At 46.5% G+C, this 17,297-nt stretch overlaps 1 protein-coding gene across 11 annotated transcripts in view; it reads right to left on the minus strand.

Moving 5' to 3' along the window:
* Positions 1–17,297, minus strand: part of APBB2 (amyloid beta precursor protein binding family B member 2) — a 364,788-nt gene that overhangs the window by 293,587 nt on the left and 53,904 nt on the right. The window lies entirely within an intron of this gene.

Consider the following 17,297-nt stretch of genomic DNA (forward strand, 5'->3'; position numbering starts at 1 on the left):
GCTGCAGCCACTCACAGCCCACATGGGGCTGCCTGTGCCTGCTCAAAACAGCCTCGCGTGGCCTGTGAGCGGCTGCAGCAGGGAGCACCAACCACGGGGCAGGGGAGGAGCTGCTTTTCTCCACACCAGGAAGCAGCCTGGGGAAAAGCGGCGGGGGGGGGGGAAAGCAGCCCCTCCCCCGCCCCATGGCTGGCACTCCCTGCTGGAGGCACTCGCAGCCCGTGCAGGGCTACCCGGAGCAGGCACAGGCAGCCCCAGGCTGGCTGCAAGCACCTACAGCGTGGGGCACCAGCCATGGGGAAGGCGAGGGGCCACTTTTCCCTATGCTCAGCACCAGCTTCTTCCCTGCCAGCGAGCAGAGGGTCGGGGCTGTGCACTGCCCCCTGCCTGTACCACAGGGCTCGGGAGCTCTGGGTGTGAGTGAGTGGGGAGCCAGTGGGAGCACAGGGCCTGCACCAGTGTCCCGGGGCCAGTGCTGGTGGGACCCAGAGCAGGGTGGCAGAAGTACGGGTTCCCAGCTGGCAGGAGCTCTATGAAACCAGGCCAGCTCCCCCCTCTCCCTGCTGGTGCAGCCCAACCCAGCTCCACAGACCCCTGCCAGCCTGCGCCCCACTATGGGCCCCACCAGTGCTAGCCCTGGGACACTGGTCCCAAGATGGTGACCAGGGGGTGGGGCACCTGTTAAGGTGCAGGGCTACTCATGCGGCCCTCAACTTCCTGGGTAAGTGGCCCTCCACCCAAAATAATTGCCCACCCCTGGTTTAGTGAGTGCAAACGATAAGCTTAAGCAAGTGGTCAGTGACTTGCAATTTGTTTTTAAATTCCCTTTCCAGATTTTCCCCGTGAGATCTGGTTTGCTGTCCTGTTTGTTTGAAAGAACCCTACTGGTATAGTAAGCAATTGACTTTGTTTGAAAGGAAGAAGTACCAGGTAGTGAAAATGCTTGAGCCACATCCTACACCATAGCTACATCTTCCCCCAGTAGCAAAACTGTACTATGGCCAATGTGTTACAGCTAGAAAGTTCAAAACTTTAAATATAGCCAGAGAGTACCTTGACTGTCATCTACCTGAAGCAGTAGCACAGGCAGACAGCAAGAATCCCCCTAGAGTTTGATTTCCTTCCTTCCGTCTATTTGTGTGCTGCTTCTATAGAATGCAAGTCAAACTCTAGAGTCATGTTGTACTGATTTTGTGAATAACATTTTCCATCAACAAACAACTAGTATTTCCAGCACTAAATATGATGCAACAGCAGACATTTTTCTGGAAGAATATTTTTTCCTGTTCAAAGAACTCTTCAGTTGACAGGAAACAAAGTCATCCATTTATCTGGAGAAAAGTAAATGTAGATAACACCACCAAGGCTAAGTTCCCTTTCCACACTGATGAAGGGCAGCAACTACATCAAGAGAGGTAGATTTCAGCCCAAATTAATAAAATGTGGGCTCATTAGAAAGTGATGAGAAAATCAATACATTTCACAGAGAATTATCTTATGACAACTATTATTGCGAGATTCATTTGAACAGGCAACAGAGGCAAACTGCTCCATATCTTCCTTTATATTAACTACCCAGAGCGGGGGGGTCACTGTTTCAAAATCGCCGTGGCTGAAAGTAAACATCAGTTTTTGTGAAACAAGTTGATAGCTTCAGTCCCATTCCGAGTGACTAGGTTAAAAAACAAAAAACCAAAAACCATTACCATCTCAGCCAGTGTTTTTGTTGGCAGTCCCAGCAGAGTCACCAAAATGGTCATGGAAACTGAACGACTCTGTTAGTGATAGTAGTGCGTCCCTCTAGGGCATGCAGGAAAAACACTGATGAGGACTTCTGAAAAGACTGTGCTGTTGCTACATCCATGCTAATATTGCTCTGTGGATAGAGGTCTTGACACAGGTATCTTTCACAGAAATATACTTATCACAATTAGAACAGAATAAATAGAAATGCATAAAAATAAGACTTTACCTTTACCTAATCTTATCAATGACACTGAAGTGTTTTACAATAAACAGGGCTCAGATATTGTCCTCCTGTCTGAGAGTGAGGCAGGGTTGGCAGGGGGGTCCTGTCTGGGGGGGACTGGACCCAATGATCTTGTAAGGTCCCTTTCAGCCCCTTACAATCTATGAATCTGTGGGTGAGCACATGCCCCCCAGATTTCTGCACAGGGTCGGGGCGGTTCTGGGCTGCCTGCTGCAGACTCAGGGCTCCCTGCCCTGCTGCGCTCCCTGGGGCTGCTCCGTGGCCCACCAGGTAGGACCCAGCGCAGCAGGGTGGAGAGACTCAGTGCTGCTGCCACTGCCCAGAGCACCACACCAGCCACACTGCCATGGCAAGGCACACCCCCTGCCCACCCAGCAGCAGTGGGATTGGCAGTGGTGGCAGCATGGAGTTGTGCCCACCCCCCTGCTGCTGTGTGGGTAGGGGGCATCTTGCCATTGCAGTGTGGCCGACACAGGGCTCTGCTGGGCCACCAAGGCCCCTGGGGGGTGGCAGCAGGGCAGGAAGCCTCAAGCCCCACAGTGGGAAGCCTGCTTCCTCTCCTGCTCCATTCTAGCCATGATAAGCACTGCCTCCCATGCACAAAAGCCAGGCTCAGGGTAGGGCAGGGGGCTGTGGGCCCTGGCCCTGATCCCATAGCCCTGGCAGCAGGGGGTCTCATACAGCAGGGAGCTATGGGTCATGAATGAGGGACACCAGCAGGGCTGTGGGTGGGATTTGGGGGCTGTGGGTTAGGAATGAGGAGCCCCAGCAGAGCCAGGAGACTGTGGGTCAGAAGTGAGGGGCACTGGTATGGGCAGGGGCAAGGCACCAGCATATCAGGGCTGCTCAGCACCACAAAGCAGACGGAAGGGGACAGCTTCAGCTGGACCCATGTCCTGGTAAGTTTCATAGTTTCATAGTTTCTAGGGTCAGAAGGGACCTGAGCAGATCATCTAGTCCGACCCCCTGCCATGGCAGGAAGAGCACTGGGGTCAAATGACCCCAATAAGGTGGTCATCCAACCTCCTCTTAAAAACCCCCAGGGTGGGAGCCTGCACCACCTCACATGGAAGCTGGTTCCAGACCCTAGCCGCCCTGACCGTGAAGTAGCGCCTCCTGATGTCCAACTTAAACCTTCCCTCCGCCAGCTTGTGACCATTGTTCCTGGTCACTCCTTGCGGCGCTCGGGGGAACAGGGACTCCCCCAGCGCCTGCTGATCCCCCCTAACCAGTTTATAACAGGCCACAAGATCCCCCCTCAGCCTTCTCTTTTGAAGGCTGAACAGGTTCAGGTCCCGCAACCTTTCCTCATAGGACCTACCCTGCTGTCCCTTGATCATACGAGTGGCCCTCCTCTGGACCCTCTCGATGCTGTCCACATCCCTCTTAAAGTGCGGCGCCCAGAACTGGACGCAGTACTCCAGCTGCGGCCTGACCAGTGCCGCATAGAGGGGGAGGATCACCTCCTTGGACCTGCTCGAGATGCATCTGTGGATGCACGACAAGGTGCAGTTGGCCTTCCTAGCCGCCTCCCCACATTGCCGACTCATGTTCATCTTGGAGTCAATAATGACTCCCAGATCCTTTTCCACCTCCGTGCTGACAAGAGGGGAGTTCCCCAGCCTGTATGTGTGGTGCCGATTGTTCCTCCCCAGGTGCATCACCTTACACTTGTCTGTGTTAAACCCCATCCTGTTCTCCTCCGCCCATCCTTGTAACCTATCTAGGTCCAACTGTAGCCTGTTGCTCCCCTCTATTGTGCCCACATCCCCCCACATCTTAGTGTCATCAGCAAACTTGAACAGGGTGCTTTGCACCCCCTCATCCAAATCACTGATGAAGATATTGAACAGGGCGGGCCCAAGGACCGAGCCCTGTGGGACCCCACTTCCCACGTCCTTCCAGGTCGAGAAGGACCCATCCACTACCACTCTCTGGGTGCGACTCTCTAACCAGTTGGCGACCCATTGGACTGTATGGGTGTCTACGCCACAGTCCCCCAGCTTCCTAATGAGAATGGGGTGAGAAACAGTATCAAAAGCCTTCCTGAAGTCTAGGAAAACTATATCCACTGCCAGTGAAGGGGGCAGGAGAAGCTCTAATTTTTCATGATAAAAAACCCCCCAAAATAAATGCCAAAACATATGTGTATTTAGATTTTATTTTATTATTACTACTACGGTACTGACAGGCTTTCAAATGTCTTTAAAATAATAAAAATATCAAAACACTGCATTCTACTGATACCCACACACACACACACACACAGGAATTGCTTCTCAGAATGACAGCAGGGACAGAGGAGATGGAGGGGAGAGCAAGGCCAGCACCGTACCGCCACCACCCCACACCACCACCAAGGAGCAGGGCTGGGGGGAGGGGGAGGCCAGCACTGCTCCGTCCCCTCCATCATGGTGGCGCTCTGAACCCGCTATCATTCTCTCCCTCCCAGCCCCCTCTGTGTCTATCCCCATGCCGCCACCCCCCCATACTCTGTCCCCTCCATCATGGCGACACTCCGTTCCCGCCGTCATTCTCGCCCCCCGCCCTCTGTCCCCACCGTCATTCTTGACAGGCAATTCGCCCCATGTGCAGCACTGGCTGGAGCCCTGCCCTTCTGGGAGCCATGCCCCCCAAGAGCATTACGGATAGAGAGACAGACAGATGGACTACACCCCCCCACACACACACAGTGGCATTTCATTTTAATTGCAGAAAAACTTGGATTTGGGGTTTCTTAAATCAGAGAATTTGGGCAGGATGGGCGGGGTTGTTAATCAGAGTTCAGGATTTTTAAACCGAGAAAACCAGGATCCCTGGATAAAGGACACACTGTCTGAAATGGGTGTTCAAAAACACTGATAATCATGTCAAAATGACTTACCTGATGCGACCAGTAAAGAGTCAGTATAAGAGGGGAAGACAATTCACTGCTCCAACTACAAGTACTTGAAAAATGTCAGTGAATTGGAATATACGAAGTCTGCTCTAAGACTCTGTCTTATTCTACTCTGTGGGGTGACTAATGCTTACTCATAAGTACAGTTAACACTGGAATTTCCAGAATATTTAGGGATCAAATTAATCATTGTTTCGATGAGTAGTTTGCTAATGTAACCCTTGTTTCAGTAAAGGTACCAAACTCAAATGTGCTATTATGCTAAAGAATGAAAATACCCCAAAGAAAAACGCCAAACAACAATAACTTATGAATGTATCTTAACGTGTTACTCTCTACTACATACTCTCTATACCTCAATTAACACAATTATTTCACACAAGTGACAAGCTTCAGCAGGAGACAGTCACTCTGGAAAACCCAACGGTGCAGTAAGCAGGGCACTCTCCTGGCAGGAAGGACAGTGCCTTGTTCTGAATCGGGCAGAGCAGGGTTTCAAATCAGGGTCACATGGGACATTTGTACACATGCTTGCACTGCAATGCCAGGCAGTTTTAAAATTGCCCGACACATGCAGTTGTATAAGCAGCAAAATGTGCATCAGTGCTAAGAAAATGGCGGCGGCACGCTTTTGAACTAAAACGCCTCAAAAGCATTTTCATTCAAAAGAGCACCACTGCCATTTTCTCCATGCTGACACACATTTCGCCACTTATACAGCTGCACGCAATGCAGCACACTGCGTGTCAGCTCTCATGCAGAACAGACTTGATTAATCGAGTCTGATCCGATCCACTGGATCTCTGGCACATCACAGGACAAAAAGGTATGTGTATAAATGCCCCTACATCACAGCCAACTATCAAAACCTGAGTTCTCCAACTGACAGCCTGTGGGCTCCCTCCCCACCAGCCACTGCTCCCCCACATTACTCCTGCTGCTAAGGGGGGAGGGGCAGGGCAGTGCAGCATGGTGCAGCCAGGGGAGCCCAGAACCCCACAGCCTGGGGTACCCACATGGCATGGGGAGGGAGGGACGGAAATCACAGTGTGGAAAACAGCATACAGGGAGAGTGTGCAGCAGGGAAGCCCCTGTAGTAAAGAGGGGGCATGAAGTCTAAGAGCATACAACTCCCAGCCCCTCAGAAGCTGAAAGCCCTGATCCAAACCACTGGGCTATACAGTACATGATAGCAATGATTATGATGATGGCAATACCGCTACAAGGGTACCTCAGCAATGGAACAAATTACCCAGAGAGGCTGTGGAATCTCCATGCTTGGAAGTTTTTAAGAGGTGGTTAGGCAAACACCAACTGGGATGGTTTTGTCAGGGATGATCCTGCCTTGAGCACAGGGCTGGACTTGATGATATCCTGAGGGCCCTTCCAGCTCTGCTTTTTTATGATCTGTGCTTAAGACCTTCTGCAAATCTCAGGCAAACACATCTAAATACTTTTAAAAAAAATACAAGCTGTTTGATCTTTCTAAATTTTTTTTTCATAGCTTATTCAGCTGTCTGTGGGCACGTATACACGTGCATTAATATGACGTAATTGCAGCGCAATAGGTTTACTACCTGCAATAACAGGTACTAACTTAACATGCTGCAATTGGCACTGCTGTGCAGTAGCACCAGCACACACTTTCTTGTGACGCTAATGCGCAGTAGACTAATTAGCATGTTTTTGCCTGTCGCACTAATGCACAGTAGAATTAATCTACTGCACATTTAGTGGCTCGTGTAGACGTGCCCTATGTTGCTTAACTCTGACCCTCTGCAAAGTTTCAAGTAATTAAGTCAAAGATAAAAAATAGAAGCTAAAGTGTTGTCTTTCTCACCCCCGCCCTTTTTAGAGAGGAAGGAAGGCTTTTCAAAGGGATCTCTGCTCCTTCTCCTACCCAGAGTTCTTCTTCTGACCCAGGATCTGACAACAAATAGGAATACTATTAGTTTCTTCCATGAGAAAGGTGTTTTAACAAAAATATGTCCCACATTAAATAAACAATATATGAAGACATGAACTGTAGGAGGAAGTGGAACTAGTAAAGATTTGAATTTTCCTCAGAATGGTTTTTCAGGGTTTCCTATGTGGAAATTAGGCAAGTTCCTATCTCTAATTCAAGGAAAACGTGAAATACTACTCGCCTGTAGCTTGTATGGAAATAATGGCTATTGTTCAGTTATTATATAAAATACTTAGTCTTCAAAACAAAGATACTCAGCAGTTTTCAGGGAAGCAGATGACTTTTCTATAAAAAAATGCATTCTACTATCATAGCATCAGTCCAACTTTATTCAGAACAATATCTTTCACATTTTCCTGGACAAGGTAGGGAAGCAAGTTTTCCTTATGAAAATCCTAAACAATATACATGAACATTAGCATAGAAGCAGCAAACATGGTGGAGTACCTTGGCTTATAAGAGCAATAAAAAAACCTGTTCCCCTGCTGTTCTAAGCAATTGAACAACTTTTAAAAAGCTTCTCAAGCAATAAAGTAAAGCTTTATTTTTATTTTTTTTAGATCGGAAACTATGCAAAGCTTTATATCTTTTTTATGGTCTCCTGATTACGTTGGACTGCAACTTGCTTGGCAAAATAAATTATACCCCACTCACCAATATAATATTTACAATTAGACTCCAGCTATATGCCAAGAAATATCAGTGTTTATATTGGGCCAGAAATAAGAGAAATTTGAGCACCTTTTTACGAGCCCCCTGTGGGGCAAAAATACAACACAAGCCAAAAGCAATTCAGGGTTTGAAGGCTGGTTTTCCTGAGGTACTGAATACCCAGTTTGACAGAAAGATATTGTAAAAATGTCCACAGTAAATAGACTGAAACGCAAACAATATCATTGAAATTAAAAAATGTTAAGCAATGTGATTATCAGGGGAAAAGAAAATCAGTAAAATCAGCTACTGACCCTGAGAAAAGTAAGTTGCAATACTGTTTCTACCAAGTGAAGCTAAACTTAAAAATTACCCGATACAAACAAAGAAAAACAATACAACTTACATATAAATTAAGATTACAGTCTAAGAATATACAGGAAATTCTATACCACATTAATTATAACATTATTTATATTACAGATGCCACAACAGAGATCAAGGCTCCAGTTTATTAGACCATCCTTGCTACAAAAAAATTACAATCTAAATAGATCACTAGGGACAGCAGTTACAAATAAACCAGTTTAAATGATCAGAAACTGGTTTAAACCTGTAACAAAACATAAGTGTAGTGCATATAAACAAGTTTCAAAATGGCCAAAACTGATTTAAGATATATCTGGTTGAATGCAGTACCAGACTCAACTCAGTTGGGCAGGGCTGGTGAGTTGTGGGTGTGTGTCTCTAATTTCACTCACTGGGATAAAGGCAGACAGGGCAGTGTCCGCTTACAGCTTTTTGGAGCTAATCAACAGGTCAGCTAGTAATGTCCCTTTGCTCCTTCCTTGGGAAAAAAAAGTTTAAGAAGAGCTGGAAATAATGAAAGAGGCTTTGCTTTCTTAATAGGCTGATAAGCTGCCTATTGGCTTCAAAAGTGCAATCTGTCAGTGTTCAAGAGGGGACAGAGGTGTGAGAAATGACCTGTTTTGCAATCCATGGGCCTTCTGAATGCCAGTTTGCTGCAGACAGTATGAAAAAGCAGGGAGAGAGAGAGAGATTGAAAAGCTCAGTATCATCAATAGATGCATGCACTCCACATAAGCAGTCTTCCCTACACTCTGCTCCACCCCCCTCCAAATCTTTCCCTCACAGTGCTACTCGAGGTCAGGGTCTGGCAACACTCCTGCCCCTTGAGCAGCAAGCCAGGAAAAGTCTGGAGAGGGCTGCTTCCTCCTCCAGGCACACCTCAGCTGGGGACTGTGCAGGCAGGGTGGGGGTTTAACCCCTCCCTAATGAGAGTGTCCTGCTGGGGCCTGGCCACGCTCCTCCTCAGCTCAGCAATGTGAAAAGGAAGGGAAGGCTCACTCTAGCACCCCCTGGCTTCTAGCCTGAGCCACTGCAGGCATGTGCCTGCATTTCTTGATTCAAAGGTGAACATCTATCCACTTGCAAATTGGTTCAAGCTCTGCAGGTTAGACTAACGTGCAAAGTTTGAATCAATTCAGGCTCAGGCTTTTTGAATGTCTGTCCCTAGCCCTGATGCTCGGCCTCTGGGCCAAATCTAGCCTGTGGAGCTGTGTCATTCAGCCCATGCGGCTCCCCATGGGGCTCCCCATGGGGCCAAGAATTTGATGGTGGGGAAGCAGCATCAGTATTACTTAATGTACCTGTACTGCCAAATTTCTGAACCTGTGGGGAGCCATGCGGGCCAAAACATGACTCTGTATGCTAAACTGGCCAGGGAGGGTCAGGGTGTGGCAGCATGGGGCCATATCAGACTATCCAAATCCCAACTGGGACATGTGGACCCTGGCTGAAGCAGTATGGGGCCCAATAACATGCACTGACCCCATGCAGTATCCAGCCCATGGACCAGCCCCACACCACTAATCTTGCCCACAGGGCCAAAAGGTTAAACAGCACCTGAAAAAGATAAAGGGGAGCTGAAGAGCAGCAAAATGACTTTCCCTAGGTAAAACAGCAAGTCTGTAGCCAAGCCAAGAATCACTTGACTATGCAGTGCTCCATCCCCTAAACCACACTGCCTTTCCCAAACAATTAAAATAAATAAAAAAATATTTTATGTTTGGAAAATAGTATTAAAAAAATTAAGTTCTTTAAAGTAAAAATGGCATCTTTTTCATAGCACAAAATACCAATTTTAGCCTAAAAATCGTATTTGCTGGACAATTTTATTCTGCTGACATTTGCAAAAGGAATCCAAAGCAGCCAGATCTTGCTTACTTCCCCAAGGTATGGAAGAGCTGTATTAGTGAGTGGCTACCTCTTACACCTGCTCCTACACCTGCCAACTGGCCTTTGGTTTCTCAGGAATGATTGGCATATGATGCAACTTAGTGCAGCCCTCGAGCTCCTCCAACCTGCATTAAGGCAGTTGCTAGCTCAGATGAACCCCAAAAATTAGACAGATGTGGCAAATCCCTCAACTAGGCTGACACTAGCACAGCAGAGAAATTGATCCAATGAGTTTAATATGCAGTATTATTGAAACATCTCTGCTTTTTGTATGTAATGAACGTCATTTCAATCTTAGGACTGAGATCATAATCACACACAGGCCAAGGAAAGAAGGATATTCACCCCACAGTAACTGTGATCCTTTGATGTCAGTGTAGACTGCATAAAAGATATGCAATCCAGATTGTGGTGTTCTAAATAATAGGGTCCAGTGAGGTTGCGCACACCCCTGGAACTCCTCTGTATCCCCAGAAGGTCATAAACAGTGGGGAAGCTATGACCCTCCTTCCAGTGCTCTTTTAATTTACAGCCCGTGTTACCGAGGACACCAAAAAGCAGAGAGTGCACCAACTCCAACATCTTGACAAAACACAGTCATTATAGGATAAAGAACTGTTCTTTCTCTTTTCAGTCAAGTGTCACAGTGGTTCTGAAGGTGAATGACAAATAGTACAGTTCCCGTGTGGTAGGAATAAGGAATTCCAACTGTGCTATTCAAAGAACGATTGCAGCAATGCTCTCCTTAATTTGGTCCTTAGACCATCACAAAGGGCATAATATTTAGCTGGTATCTGAGGCAGACTGATAATACCATTTATATGTCTTGTCAACCAAGCCCTAATGTTGAAGAGGCTTACCAGCTCTGACAGCTGTTTGCCATACATTGCATAATCCCCTTAGAGGTGCTCTATGATGAGATGGCTTAGCCTCTTGATGTGGGGATGGATACTGCGGCAAAAAAAGGGAAGACAGGGCTCGTAAGCTTCTTTGCAAGTAGTTTAAAGATGCATCAGGAAGCTGGACATGAGGACAGAGGGGGCTCCCTGACTCTTCCAGCCAAGGTACTAGCAACCAGACAAAACATCTTAGGAGCAAGATAGTATACCCAATGGCTTAAATAAAGGCACTCAGTTTCAGGAGGATATGGTCAAGATCTCACCTAAGAAGTGGGACTTCAGTAGGTGGGCAAGTACAATTTCATGGAAATTAATTTTCAAAGGGAAAATTTCATTCTTTTCTCTACCTCAGTGGTCTCCAACCTTTTTAAGTAGGAGATCACCATTAGCATTTAAAAGCAACCCAAGATCTACTGTGTGCCGCTGCCACCCTGTCTCCCCCCACCCAGCAGGTAAGTCTGTGGGGAAAGAAGGGGGTGCAGATCGAGGCAGAGGAAGAAAAAATTATTTGGGGGTGCATCTCCCCAGCAGGTAAGTCCCATACGGCCAGGGCCCTACTCAACTAACCCTTGCTCCTGCCTCTGCAGCACTATCCCTTACTGCGGGGGCCTCAATCTAGCCCTCACCCTTTCCCTCCCCCATGGACTGACCTGATGAGCTGGGGCGCTCATGCATGCACACAGGCACTCAGCCCCTCCCCCAGCCTCAGATCGACTCCAAGAGGCTCCAAGATCTACTGGTGGATCAAGATGCACTGGTTGGTGACCACTGCTCTACTTGTGCACTGCAGCTCATTTAATACCACCCCAAAAACATAAAATCAAGCCTGGAGTCTAAATGGGCCAAATATCTCAGTTTTCAAAGTAGCAGAATGCATACCCCAGCAGAGAGACATCTCTTCTTCTCCTTAGGATCTAAATTAAGCCCCACAAAATAAGCAGGAATGGTCTGCAGGTCAGCTAGGCAGGGCTGAGTCAAGCAGCCAGCAGGTGCTTGATTGCAGCAGCCATTTTAAAACACTGGCTGCCTATATAAACACAGCAGTTTGCTACTACTGGCCAAGGCAGAAACATCACCTGCACGGAACATCTAGGAGGTAGGAGCTCAAGGCTCATGGTCCTGGGCATGACCTAAAACTGCACCCTGCCAGGGAAGGGTTGCCTGGTGGTGCAGGAGTCCCCAGGAAATGCCAGACCAGTTACCTCCCCGGTGAAAGGTGAGGAGGGGCACCTTAACCCCAACCCCCATCTTCAGGTGGGCTTTGGAGGCAGGAGTAGGGCCAGCCATGAGTCACTTGAGCTCATGAGTGGGGTGTAAGACCCTGGGAGTAAGCGTAGTGGGGCCAGGCATGGCAAACGGAGCGCCACCTAAGCCTATGGGGGTGGTCGACCACGAGGCCCTAGGGAAGAGGGCAGAGTTGTGTGGCCCCATACAGAGTAGGGTTGAACAGGAGTAGGCCTGAAGGACTGCATGAGGGGGGTTGAGTAGGGCTGAAACAGAAGTAGGCCAGGGAGTAAGCCTAAAGAGCAGCACAAGGGCCAGCCCCATGAGTAGTTGATCTGGAAGATGGATGAGCAGCCTCCAGGGTGGGGCATGGTGCACAGGTCCTTGAGAGGACATAGTAGGAACCCCATATGAGGGGAGTAGGCCAAGGTATGTCTTCAGATGCCTGAGGCCGTAGTTTGGGCCAGAGGCCGAGTAAGGGTGTTCAGTCATAGAGTTAGAGGCGAGTCCTGACTCCGGTAAGTCCTCCACCATTAGGAGGCTGAGTGTGGGACAAAATTAAGCCCTGTAGTTAAGCACAATGACCTGCTGCTCGGGGGGGGGGGGGGGATGAGAGTCCCCCATGAGACCCTGGAGCATCAGCCGTAGTATGGGTTAAGAACATCACATTGATGCCATCTGTGAGGCATAAGCTGTGGTGTAGGGGATGTTACGGGTGCAGATAGCACTCCCTGGCACTGGGGCATGTAATGGGCAGTCTCCTGTATTTACCATTTGTTTATGGGAATACCAAAGCTGTGGCAGGTGAGATCGGGCAGACTGCCCCATAGAGACAGGTGGGCGGGTTGGCATGGGACCCGGCCCCTGGCTTGGCCCCATCACACATTCATATATATATATATATATATAATAATTATTATATATAAATATAGTTATATATAAATATAGTTATATATTATATATTATTATATATAAATATATTATTATTATATAGATTTATATATTTATATAATATATAATATTTATATATATACGATATATATTTCATTCATATAGTTTCAAGTTATCTGCAGGCTGTTTAGTGAGTTCTCCAACTTGCTCCTGAATGTTGTTAGGGAGAGGCAGAGAAGGGAACATCTTTCACATATTCCCTGGGTCCAGCCAGCATTCAAGTTCTTACTGGAATTGGGAAATGAACTGTGTCTCAGTTGGTCAGGTGACATTTATACAAAGAAGTACACAGACCTTATCTATAATTTCAGGGGCAGCAAGAAAAGTTTTGCAAGCAGAGGCACATATGTACAAGCTAATATAAGGCCAAGTAGCCCCAGAGATGTACATGTTATTGTCACTGCATTTGATTTTAGGTCTCCTGTCACAATGTAGACTGGAAACTCCACTAGTAGGTATGTACCTGCCAACTGAGGTCTACCATACTGCTGGTTTTGATGGGGTGAACCATTCTCAGAGTTTCTCAGAATTCACAAGGTCCCTTAGGACCACCTCAGTCTCTTCTGGGATCTACCTCTGACCAGACACCTAGGTGCAGGAAGACATCCATTCCCTTTTCCCTCAAATATACTGCCCCAGATAATTTGTGAACACTTACTGCTGTGAAGAGCCCCAGACATAGTACAGTCTAAGGCATGTCTGTCTGATATTGGCTAGTCCAGTGCCATTTCCAGTGAAGCAATGGCTGAGAGTGAAGAGACACTGCTATTCAGAAGACAGTACTCTAGTAAGCATGAGGCAGATGCTCACCTACAGTGGGATCCACACTGACTCATGAGTTGTTGGGGTTTTTTCAGAATATTACATTTTTACAGGTGGTTAGCATTTACTCTCCCCTGTCTCTCTCCCTGACTTGCCTTCTGAAGAAAACATTTAAATTTACTAGAGTTAGTGTTTGTAGGCCCTGAAGATCAAGTGAGACTCCAAAGCATACACCTAATTTCATTCAGTGCAGGAGTTCTAACTCCCACCTTGCAACAAGCTCCATATGGCCAAACCTCTGAACAGGATTCAGGTCATAGGTTTGACTATTTTAATTTTCATTCACATCACAGCATTCCATCAAGTTATGGATACAGCAAAAACCAATTCTAAATGCAGAACATACAGGAGGATCCCAGCTATAGAGACTTCCATAGTTGGGTAGTTCCTGGAACGAATGATAAAAACTGTTAATCTGTAGATATCCAGAGGATGAAGAGGTGATTGGTTACCACCCAACATGCAGTTGTTAAGAACAAATCATACCAAGCCAACCACCTTGTTTTTTTGACAGGGTAACTAGCTGAGTGGATAAGGGGAATGTGGCCGATATAATATACCTGGACACTGGTAAGGCCTTTAATATGATCTCATATAGCATTCTCATAAGAAGTTACAGAAACATAGGCTAGACAAAATTACCATTATGTTGATACATAATTGGTTTAATAACCACAAAGAAAGAGCAACTATTAATTGAACAATGACAGACTGGCAAGAGCTCTCAACTAAGATTCCATAGGGGTTTTTTCTGAGTCCAGTGTTGTTTAACATCATATTAATGACTTGGATGTGAAAATACAGAGTATACTGATCAAATCTTCAGACAACACACAACTTTGGAGGATTAAAATAAAATGGATTAAAATTATTTATTTTAAAATAAAATAAAACTTTGGAGGATTAAAATAAAAATGGATCTTGATAAATTGGAGGAGGGGGAGCTTTAACTAGAGTGGCTCTGAGTGCCACTTTAAAGCTCCCAGAGCATCATATGCATCAGTGTCCCCATTGAACGACCTTTAGTTAAAGCACCCCTGCTACCATTTTTCACCATGGGAATGCTGATGCACATGACACTGGAGTCTGGTGGAGTGTGGTAATTACCATGCTCCAGTAGACTTGATTAATCGAGTCTGCTCAAAGTGCTGTAATTATAGCACGTCAGAGTAGCCTCAATGTACATGTATAGGCAACCCATAGAAACTAACTAGTTCAGAGAGGCATGATCTTTTGTAGGCCATAACTTACCAGGAGCCAATGAAGTAGGTAGGTCTTTGTTTACAAAAGCTCATGCATCTCTGATTTAGTTAGTCTATACGGTGCAAACCTACCCTGCCTTCTGCTTGACTTCAAACTAACACAGCTAAACACTGCAAGGCAATGGATTTTACACTGCAGAAAAGTGAATTTAGATTAAATCCCAGGAACAGTTTCCTAACCATGAAAATAGTAGTCCAGTTGAACATCCTGCCAAAGGTAGCTTTTTCAAGAAAAGTCTTCATTTAGTAATAGCACATCCCTCTTTCATGCAGGACGTTGAACTAGATGATGCTCTTGGCTTTATCCCAACTCTATGATTCTATGATAGGCTTGTTAAAAGTATTTTATATGCTACACTAAGATCTGGTCTTGCTACTGTTTGTCTCTCTCTCTCCCAATTATTGGAAGCAGAGTGGATTTTTTTTTTTTAATGTACAGCAAAAAATGTATAAGCAAAACAATTAAAATTTATGTAATACAGGACATTTGACAAATCTACTAAATAGTACAAGTACTATAGTACAGTTTGTAGAACTGTATTATAATAAGCAACAAGATAGCAAAAACAAGACTACAACCAAAATACCACAGAAAGAGCAAACTGATTTTGTTTATTTCAGCTATTCTTATTTCTACCTAGCTCTAAGTGACTTTTGTTATGAAAATAAACAACAAAGTTCAACAGTTAATAATTGATGCATAGAGACATTTTACAGAATTATTTTCATTTCTTTAGAAAGAAATTAGAGCAAAGAGGATTCTTCCACATTTGGAAAATAAATGGCCTCATCTAGTTGGCAAGTAGCATTTAAAACCAGGGCATTAATTAAATTTGCAACAGATTTTAAATTGCCACATGTATGCCAATCACATGTATGCATGTGATTTATATGCTACCCTTCCCAACAATGGCTCGGAAGGGCTTACCATAAGAGAATAAGATTAACTTATAAAACAGCAGAATGAACAAAATTTCACAGGCAACTACAATATCAACATCAACACAGAATCCCCTTAAACAACAGCAAGGCCTTGCTGTGTTTGCTAAATGCATGCCCAGACAGGAAGGTGTTACATCACTTCTGAAAGACACTTCAGCTCTCACAGGCCTCAAGAGAGAGAGAACTCTAGAGCTGAGGAGCAATTGCTAAGAAAAACCACCCCCGTACTTTGGCAAGTGGACTTGGTGTGTTGATGGTATTTGCATGAGGTTCCTTTCTGATGACATTTGGGATCATAATGGGGCATAAAAAAGGATCTGAGGGGCTTGGAGCATTTCCATTTTCACAGGCCTGCATTATGCATATTGGCATCTACTCTACCCACAAACACAAGGACAGCACACAAACTCTACCCACAAACACAAGGACAGCACACAAACACCAAGAGATTCTCCTTATGGCTGAAAATGAGTGTTTGTGCCCGAAACCTTGCAAAGAACAAATTTTTCAACTATTTAGTTGGTCTAATAAATGATATCACATCTACCCAAAAAACCCTGCCTACATTATATGTTGGTAATGCTGCTTCTCCTTTTTTAAGCAAAATCATTGCAAAAATACAACCCCTAGGATGGATACAGTTATATCTAGAGGTACACAGACATATCAGTCACATCGGATTAGCACCAATAACAGGAAAATTAACATCATTGGCAATAAGCTTTTTTGGCCAATAATGTCACCAATAAATGCCATGTGCCACAGCATACACACAGCCAGGAATACAGCCTGGAAAGCAGCATCCTACCAATAAGTCTGTGTGGGGGGAGAAAAAAGGTATGGGGGTGCAGATTGAGGCCCCCAGGGTGAAGGAGGGAATGGGGCAAGGGCAATGCCCATCCAGGGCAGTAAATGCGACCCCAGGGCAGGGTGTGGGGCAGAGCTGCAGGCGGCTTGTCCAGGGAGTGCAAGAGGATGGGCAGCTCCCTCCCACTGCAAGCACCCCCAGGGGAGGCATGGGGGGCATGTGCCCCCTGGATTTGTGCACAAAGTGAGGGTGGGCTTCCCACTGTGAGCTTGGGGCCAGGGGATATGCCAGCCTCTTCCCAGTGAGGGGGCTGGGCCGGGGCTGCACTTGGGGCAGGGGGGGCTTAGCTGCATGGGGTGGGTGGCGGTGGCACTGGGAGGGATGGCAATTTTGGCGTGGTGATATCCCACAAAATCCCCCCTAGCACTGCCCCTGCTCAGGGCACTTGCTCTGCTGCCTTTCCCTCGGGAACCCTGCACTGGCCATATGTCCCCTGCCCACCTTGCAGTGTGGGGCTCCTAAGGGAAAGACAGCAGAGAGAGTGCCCCAAGCAGGGGTGACACTACAAGGAGGCTTCGGGGGCTATAGCCACCCCAAAAGTACCTGGAGCCCCCCCACAGCCTC

This window comes from Gavialis gangeticus, unplaced genomic scaffold (assembly GCF_001723915.1).
Source record: "Gavialis gangeticus isolate Ggan-Ray unplaced genomic scaffold, GavGan_comp1, whole genome shotgun sequence".
In the NCBI taxonomy this organism is placed as follows: domain Eukaryota; kingdom Metazoa; phylum Chordata; order Crocodylia; family Gavialidae; genus Gavialis; species Gavialis gangeticus.